At 47.5% G+C, this 10,000-nt stretch overlaps 1 non-coding gene and 1 pseudogene across 1 annotated transcript; both read right to left on the bottom strand.

Moving 5' to 3' along the window:
* Positions 1-6,521: 6,521 nt before the first annotated feature.
* Positions 6,522-9,246, bottom strand: LOC131998477 (large subunit ribosomal RNA; annotated as a pseudogene).
* Positions 9,247-9,574: 328 nt separating this feature from the next.
* Positions 9,575-9,753, bottom strand: LOC131998456 (5.8S ribosomal RNA). The gene has a single exon (XR_009398718.1). It is a non-coding gene; the product is annotated as a 5.8S ribosomal RNA (ribosomal RNA).
* Between the last annotated feature and the right edge of the window lie 247 nt (positions 9,754-10,000).

Raw genomic sequence — 10,000 nt, 5'->3', positions numbered from 1 at the left:
CCTTAAACCAAAAGGATCGATAGGCCGAGCTTTTGCTGTCCCTGTGTGTACTGAACACCGAGATCAAGTCAGCATTTGCCCTTTTGCTCTATGTGTGGTTTCTGTCCGCACTGAGCTGGCCTTGGGACACCTCCGTTATTATTTGAGAGATGTACCGCCCCAGTCAAACTCCCTACCTGGCAATGTCCTTGAATTGGATCATACCTGAGTATTAGGAGTTATACCAAATTTCAAATACGACAATGACACCGAAATGCCATCATCTCATCGAGATTTGTTTACAATTATATAACAAACTCTTAGTACTTTGATCAAGAAGCTTGCATCAAAACCCAATACCATAAGATATATAAATATATCCGTATAATGGCTAAGAAATGATACACGTTCCACTTAATCAAGTAAGTAAGGAAACAATAAGAGTAGTGGTATTTCATTGTCGATAAAGGCCCGAAGACCAATATCTCCCACTTATTCTACACCTCTTATGTCTCCTTACACTGCCAGATTAGAGTCAAGCTCAACAGGGTCTTCTTTCCCCGCTAATTATTCCAAGCCCGTTCCCTTGGCTGTGGTTTCGCTAGATAGTAGATAGGGACAAGTCCTAGTGGTGTTCAATGCAGGCACCTGCCGCGTTGGCCTAATCCTGCAGGGCTCTCAACCCCGGGTGAATATAATGCGTCCACCAACGCCCCCACACATAGCCTAAGATATGCAAGGCTACCAATTCGAGTTCACGTTGTCTGGACGCGTTCTCCCCCTTGGTTAGGGGCGGAGCACTATCTAAAACTCCTTCCGATCTATGGGTCACGGCACCCGGTTGCAATGCAACTCCACATCGAGCTTGCGCTCTACCCGCGATTTGGGTCCAAACCACAGCCACCACGTTACTCCCCACTGGGGCCTCACCATAGTCGGGCTGGAATCGAAATTCCAGGGGCCCCCGACTCCCGTGGTACCAGATTAAGGACTCCGGTCAGACCTCGTAGCCGAAGCTACTACCAGTTGAACCCCAAACGGTTCCGGACTGGTCACCTGAAAGGAAAACGGCCAAAGCCATTCTCCCAAAAAGACCCCCCCCCCATCCCCCTCAAAAAACCCCCACACCGCCAAGATCAAAACATGGTCGCAAACAAAAAACGGACTAAAAACCATTACGGACGTAAAAACGGACAAAATACCCAAACACGGACATAAAAACGGACGAGAACCCTATGCGGACAAAAGCAGACAAATTCCCTATACGGACATGACGGACAAAACGAACGGACAAGAACAGTCACTTCCCACTACGGACAAAAAACGGACGAGCACACAAAAAGCGGACAAAACATCAAGAGCCAAACCATCGGACGACCTCGCCAGAGGCCTATCACCGCCCACCTAACATCCTCCTCCTTCCAAACACCGCCCTCGCAAAGGTGGCCAACCTCGCAAACGTCCCAGAGTCCAACAAGGCCCTGCTCAAATCCCACACCCCCTCTGCATAGGATATACCCATGGCACCTAAGTCCCTGATGTCCGAATAGTACGGGCACTCAGTCAGTAAGTGCACCACGTCCTCAACCACACCCCCGCAGGCAGGACAACCTGCAGTCGTCGCCAGACCCCTTCTATGCAAAAATGCATTGAGAGAGCCATGTCCCGTCAGTAAAAACCCAAGACTAAGGCCAAAGCCAAAATCGGGTCTGTCCACAACAAACGTCGCGTCCCCAATAAACCGGTAAGTAACCCGTCCATTGTCACTGTCAGTCCAACGTGTCCTCCACCTATCATAAAGGCACTCCAAAAGGTGTGCCTTAAGCCGCCTAACATCCCCATTCATCAGATCCGGATCAGGAAGCCAATCCCTTTCAGCAACCGGAAGACCCCTCCTAGCCTTATACAAAACCGCGCGACGGATCACCTCCAAATCAAGAGGCGCAGCACCCAACAATACCTGCATCGCATCCGAGGAGACAGTCCTACACAAAGGCGCGCACGCCAACATAGCCGACCTCTGGCAAGAAGTCACCTTCTCACGTCCATGAACAGTCATGACTGCCCGATACCATATAGGCGCGCCATAAGTTGCACAGGCAACAAATAGTCCCGCATATATAGTCCGTGCAGCACGCCTGCTCAGACCCCAGTCACTCCTCAGAATGCGCCTAAGCACAACTGCCACCGCGGAAAGCCTTTCCTTTACATGGTCCAAATGGGCCAGGAAACGCAACCTCTCCGACACAACTACACCAAGGTACTTGACCCGCGGCGAGTATCGCAACGATACCGGGCCAGCTCTAATGAGCGGAGGCCGGCTAGAAGCCAATCTGCCCTTAAGCAGCATCAAAACCGTCTTCTCAGCAGCCACCTCAACACCCACACGATCACCCCATTCGCGCACCATACGCATGGCCTCCTCACCCAGGCGTTCAAGAGCAGCACGAGACTGCCCCTCGACCAAGATGAGGAGGTCATCCGCATAGGCACAAACCTTAAAGGAACGCGCCAACAGCTGAAGCAGAGAATCCATCATGAGGTTCCAAATGAATGGACCACAGATGGAACCCTGCGGACAGCCCCTTACAACGTCCTTCCAGACCGTTTCGCTGGCCCCTACCACACAAGCCCTCCTGTCACTAAAGTAACTGCGCCACAGACCAATCTCCTGACATCCCACCTCAACCAGCCTCGCGAGCACGTTACGCCATAAAAGGTTGTCAAATGCCCCCTTGAAATCGACAAATATGCCCAAGACATATTTGGCATTCGACCCGCTCACGCAATCCTGGACATACAGCCAGGCATCAACAGTACTTCTACCCTCGACAAACCCGAACTGATACGGGGATGTACCCTCGCCGTTGCTCTCCTTAAGCCTGTCCACCATCACTCGTTCCAGAACCTTGCCAAGAACTGGAAGCAAGCTAATGCCACGGTAGGACCTCGGGTTACTCCTGACACGCTCCGGCGACTTAAGCAGAACAACAACTCGGGCACATTTCCACGCACGCGGGAAGTACCCCTCCTCCACACACCTACTCAGAACAGCCAACAAGTACTCAGGCATCACCCGCCAAATGCTTTTATACATTTGGCCAGTCATACCATCCATACCTGGAGACTTCCTGCCCCTGATCCGACGAATACTGCTTTCTACTTCATAACTCTCCAAACCCGGACACACGAACATCTCCTCACTGGAAGCCTGCTCGAGTGGCTCAGAGTCCGGAAAGAATGCTCCCATTAACTCCCTAGCACAGTCCCCCCAAGATGATAGCACAGTGCCACCGACCTCGAGCCCCCCAAAGTCAACCTGCCTACTAAAATCACCACCACGCCGGCAAACGCGGTACAAAAGACCCCAGGGATCATCCCTATTGTCCCGTACAAAGCTCCTCCAGTCCTCCTCCTTCGCCCTAGCAAGCATGTCCTTGTACGTCCTAAGGTCACGCAAATACGCCTCACGACGAAAAGGCAAATCATCAGCATTGGAACGCCTAGCAGCCTGAAAACGACTCCTAAGCCTTCTTATATTCCTCCGCATCAGATTTAACTCCCGACTCCACCATCGGACCTTACTTGGCCTCGCAAAACTGCGTCTGCCAAGGAGTGCATCATTAACCGCACTCATTCGTCGTTCCAGCAAAGCAACCTGGTCGTCCACCGTCAGTCTACTAAATTCCTCTATTGGCATAGACGCGAATGCCGCCCTCACACTGTCCGCATACAACGTCCAGTCAATGTCCCGAACTCGCCAACCCGGAGCTCGGTCAGTAACCCTCGTACGTCCTTCGCGGTCCGAGATCACAATCTCAATAAGATTATGATCACTGACACCCCAGCCGTCACACACCCTCCACCTACTCCCAAACGCCGTCATTGCTGCCCCATTCGCAGCCGTCACGTCTATGTCGCTCACACCAGATGGACCATCAAAAGTATACATCTCACTAGGCTCATTCAAAACGCTGATATCCCTCTCAATCATCCAATTCCCAAGCAACTCTCCCCTAACGCGGCTTTCACTACTCCCAGAGTTCCTGGGAAACTTAGAAAACCACATAGTGGACGTTGCGTTCGCATCAAGGCACAGGATGAGCGGAGAGCTACCCGCGAGGCGTAGCACCGTATCCATGTATACCAAGTACGGCTCCATCTCAGCACGAAATCTACAGTAGATGCTAGCCAGCAACATCTTCCCACACCCCCACTCCACACCCACACACACACCGTATGGGCCCTGGTTTACCACCGTACAGTCCACGTCCCGGTCATTCACCACAATAGCAGAGTCACCCACACTGTCAGTATAGACCCGCATACCCCCCGGCAGACCTCTAACACGTCCGTCCACACAATAAGGCTCCTGAACCAGGGCAACCGAAGCGCCCAAATCGCACAGCGCTTGACCCAACTCATACATCACCACCCTCGAGCGCTGGCAATTAAGCTGTAAAAGCCTGAAAGCCATCTTAATTCCTAGCCTTCGCACGCGCCAACAACGCCGCATACGACGAACATGACGCCGACATGACAACGTGGTCAGCCGGCAGATTTCTCACATAGCAATTCCGACACCTCGCAGGGTTCGGACACTCGGACGCATAATGACCCACTACACCGCAATTCCTACAGACATCCTGGACGTACCTACATTCCCTCACACGGTGGTCAAAACCGTAGCACCGGAAACATGAGGGCACCAAGTCCAGCGCCTTCACCAAAAACCTGTAGAACCCGACATAGGCCCCCCGACTTATCAGCTGATCGGCAACATCCTGGGTACATTCCAGGGTCACCTGAACCGTCAATCGGTCATCCACCTTCCAGGCAGTCCTCAGCACCACACTCTTCCTAAACTCCTCCTCACCCATAGACTCCGCAAAATTCCTCCTGTATAGCTCCTGCATGAATTCCCCCGGCGACATCTCAGCACTCACGCGCTGAACCACGACCCTCGGGCCCAACTTCTGCTGGACCTCAACCCTCAGACCCGCCTCAGCGAACTTCCCGCTGCAGGCCACCTTCTCCCGCTCCTGCACCGACGGCGTGCGTATCACAGCACCTCCACTCCTGATCGGCTTCAGATCGTGGACACGGACATCCAAAGTCGGTGCAACCTCCTTCACGACCTTCTGAACGACCTCCTTCGATGACACGCCCTTCCCCCCTCTCACCACAACCGACCAGGTCTCCACAGGTTCCGGACCTACAGGCACCACCGGAGGTGGCACCGCCGGAACAACCACAGACGGACGAACAAAACCATCAACCGGCGCAACAGCACTGCGCACACCATCAACCTGCGTCTTGCGCAGACCATAAGCGTCCATCACCCCATTCCTCGCCTCGCTGCACTCCAAGGCCATCAACACCTCCTGGAATTTCGACCCCATGCGCCGTGTCAACATCCTCAAACCCCGCATACCATCACCGGATGCACCGCTCTTCTCAATCGCCTCGTCCATCCTGTCCATTATCTCGTCCCATGCGCGCACATAACCCCGTCCAGACGAAACCTGATGCACGGCGCGAACCACACCACGCGACGAACGCATCCTATCCACCGCCACATCCCCAGCAGGAACACCCTCCACCGTAGCAGCAGGAACCGCCACCGAAACCGCCTCCACCGACACCGGCTGCGCAGCAACCTTAGCCCTCTTCAAACCAGCACTCTCGGACCCAGAACTGGCACCACCAACACACCTATCACTAACCTTCTGACCCTCCTTATCCTTCTTCCTCTTCTCCCTCTTAGCCACCTTATCCAACGGAGGCCCCATACCAACAGCCCCCCCATCCGTCCCACTGTCCCTCACCATATCCCCTTCCGAGACGGAATCCATTCCGCCACCAGATCAGTGAAGCCCACCGAGAAAGCAGCCCAATCTGACAAACAGAAACCAAAATCAGACAACACAATCCAAGAACAATCCGAAAAAACAGTCCAATACAGTACGACTGTAAGCAGCGCACCCTATCAACAAAAACAAAAACAACCACCGAATACCCAAGACACCCACAACCACCGAACACAAAAACCACTAAACACAGCACCACTGAGATGCAGCGCCACCAAGCCACAGAGCAGAGAAACCACCAAGCACCCAAGACACCCACCAATAGCAAATGCAGCAAAGACACAAATTCCCCAAATGACCGTTACACAGGGCGACACTTATTCAAAAACCCGAAAAAATACACCCGAGACACACGAGTCCCCCTGTCCACAAACCCTCTAATGCGCAGACTCCGTTCAGGAAGTCGTCACACACAAGGTAAATAACCAAGTGGTAATCGCAACAACCCCAACCAAGACGACCAAAAATACACCCAGATAAGCACAGAATAAAACCAAAAATAAACAAAACCAACACAAAAGTACAAGCTTACCTGGTATACACCAGACGCAGAATACACCACAAGGCAGGATAGCACACAATCGCACAGCAGTCCACCGCAAAAATTGTCCAAAATGCACCGCAATCAAAAATCTTCGTAAGAGACGACAGTCTCCCAACGACTCAGCCACAACGGAAACGCCAAAGCAATTTCCACAGTAGATAGGGACAGTAGGAATCTCGTTAATCCATTCATGCGCGTCACTAATTAGATGACGAGGCATTTGGCTACCTTAAGAGAGTCATAGTTACTCCCGCCGTTTACCCGCGCTTACTTGAATTTCTTCACTTTGACATTCAGAGCACTGGGCAGAAATCACATTGTGTCAACACCCGCTAGGGCCATCACAATGCTTTGTTTTAATTAGACAGTCGGATTCCCCAAGTCCGTGCCAGTTCTGAATTGATTGTTAATTGATAGTCGTTATAATTTAAAGAGAATACACCTTGCGATGATACCCTAAAAATTTTAGCAAGAAAGTTCCACAATTGGTTACGTAACTACTATCCGAGGAACAAGATCCGTAGACCTCTATTTACCCAGAACGAGTACATAAACCATGTTATTGCTTCCCAATCAAGCCCGACTATCTCAATCTTCAGAGCCAATCCTTATCCCGAAGTTACGGATCTAATTTGCCGACTTCCCTTACCTACATTATTCTATCGACTAGAGACTCTTCACCTTGGAGACCAGCTGCGGATATTGGTACGGCCTGTTGAGAAGTTTGCGTGACCCCACCATAAATTTTCAAGGTCCGAGGAGAAAATATCGACACAACAGTAAATGTCATGCTCTTCTAGTCCATCTACCATATCTCTCTTCGAAAGACTTCCATGGTAGTACGACTATAAAACAGAAAAGAAAACTCTTCCGATATCTCTCGACGGCTTCTTTATGGTCGTTCCTGTTGCCAGGATGAGCGCAAGGCCCATATTTAATAACAAACGGATACTCAACAGGTTACGGAATTGGAACCGTATTCCCTTTCGTTCAAAATTATTCAAGTGTTTAATTACTCTCTCATATTGTGAAAATATGCGTGTGTGTTATTATAACTTGAAAATTTTCAGCTTTCGCCTTGAACTTAGGACCGACTAACTCGTGATCAACCACTGTTCACACGAAACCCTTCTCCACTTCAGTCCTCCAAGGTCTCATTCGATTATTTGCTACTACCACCAAGATCTGTGCCAATGGCGGCTCCATGCAGGCTTACGCCAAACACTTCCATGCACACCATTGTACCCTCCTACTCACTAAAGTTTCAAAGTTTATAATCCAACCGAAATTGAACATAAACCATTTACTTTAGCGGTAATGTATAGGTATACAACTTAAGCGCCATCCATTTTAAGGGCTAGTTGCTTCGGCAGGTGAGTTGTTACACACTCCTTAGCGGATTACGACTTCCATGTCCACCGTCCTGCTGTTTTAAGCAACCAACGCCTTTCATGGTTTCTGCATGAGTTGTTAATTTGGGCACCGTAACATTACGTTTGGTTCATCCCACAGCGCCAGTTCTGCTTACCAAAAGTGGCCCACTGGGCACATTATATCACAACCACAACCTTCATACCAAGAAAGGTGAGGTTCTTACCCATTTAAAGTTTGAGAATAGGTTAAGGTCGTTTCGACCCTAAGGCCTCTAATCATTCGCTTTACCAGATAAGATTATTTTACATAATTTTTAAATGCACCAGCTATCCTGAGGGAAACTTCGGAGGGAACCAGCTACTAGATGGTTCGATTGGTCTTTCGCCCCTATACTCAATTCTGACAATCGATTTGCACGTCAGAACTGTTTCGGTCTTCCATCAGGGTTTCCCCTGACTTCAACCTGATCAAGTATAGTTCACCATCTTTCGGGTCACAGCATATATGCTCAAGGTACGCTCTGGTTAGAGGCATGAATAATATAAATATTATTATGCATAACTGATAGAACGCCCCGGGATTGAATTAATAGACTATTTCTAGACTAAAAACTAATCCCATAATAGTTATGTTAATTACGCTATTAGGTTTTTTAATTCCCAATAACTTGCAAATATGTTAGACTCCTTGGTCCGTGTTTCAAGACGGGTCCCGAAGGTATCCTGAATCTTTCGCATTGTTAATCATATAAACGCATATAATAAACACAATAATCATGATTACCATGCCATTATAGAATATAAAATATTCAAGCGCTATATATAATAAATCTATCAACACTTTATCAAATCACCAGCACTTATTCTATGTTAAAATGCAAGCATAATAATTTGAATAAACTTAAGCCAATGATCTTATGATAAATCATAATATTAATAGATTACAATGTCCTTTTATGGAAAAAATGCACACCATTCCCACAGTATTATTCATACCGCAGTCATAATGTTGAATTTTCCATATGGATATTCAGGTTCATCGGGCTTAACCTCTAAGCAGTTTCACGTACTATTTAACTCTCTATTCAGAGTTCTTTTCAACTTTCCCTCACGGTACTTGTTTACTATCGGTCTCATGGTTATATTTAGTTTTAGATGGAGTTTACCACCCACTTAGTGCTGCACTATCAAGCAACACGACTCTTTGGAAATGTTCTCTAGTAATCATTAACGTTATACGGGCCTGGCACCCTCTATGGGTAAATGGCCTCATTTAAGAAGGACTTAAATCGTTAATTTTTCATACTAGAAATTGAACATTCCATACACTGCATCTCACATTTGCCATAAAGACAAAGTGACTTAGTGCTGAACTGATTTCTTTTCGCTCGCCGCTACTAAGAAAATCCTTGTTAGTTTCTTTTCCTCCCCTCATTAATATGCTTAAATTCAGGGGGTAATCCCATATGAGTTGAGGTTGTTTAAACTTTATTTTTTTTTCTTTTGTACTCTCAATAGAAATTCCATCATTTTTATGAAAAAATCTTTTCTCTCTTCAATATGTATATTTATATGTGTATATGTTTTTCAATCAAAGACAATTCTAGTTCATAAAAAATTTTTATGCTAGACCTTCCTCAATCAATTGAAAAACAAAGTATTCAACAAGAAATACTCGAATTTTTTCAATGAGGCTTCTATCTTGACTATTCATATTATGGACTTTAACATCCAGTAATATAACATGTGCTTAAAAACACAATCTCTTATCGAGATTGATTTTAAGCAACTTATTTAGCATAGTCTTACAACCCTCAACCATATGTAGTCCAAGCAGCACCTTAAAATTAATTAAAGTACCTTGCAGCATGGACTGCGATATGCGTTCAAAATGTCGATGTTCATGTGTCCTGCAGTTCACACGATGACGCACAGTTTGCTGCGTTCTTCATCGACCCATGAGCCGAGTGATCCACCGCTTAGAGTGATATTTTATTTTTTTCTTTATTCGATACGCTCAAAATTCATTTTATTGAAAGAAATCAAAAATACACCAAAATCAATTGGCATATATCAATTTCTTCAATAACTTTCATTTTTTTCCCATACAATTTATGTTGCGAATGTCTTAGTTGTTCTCCCCAAAAGGAGGCAACATTAACTTATATCACAATTAATATAAGTACAACTATAATTGTAAGTAATTTCAAGTGTATGGATTATTGCTAAACCAG

The sequence above is a fragment of the Stomoxys calcitrans genome, unplaced genomic scaffold (assembly GCF_963082655.1).
Source record: "Stomoxys calcitrans unplaced genomic scaffold, idStoCalc2.1 SCAFFOLD_72, whole genome shotgun sequence".
Classification (NCBI taxonomy): Eukaryota; Metazoa; Arthropoda; class Insecta; order Diptera; family Muscidae; genus Stomoxys; species Stomoxys calcitrans.
Note: the sequence above shows the minus strand (reverse complement) of the source record. Positions and strands in the feature narration are given on the sequence as shown.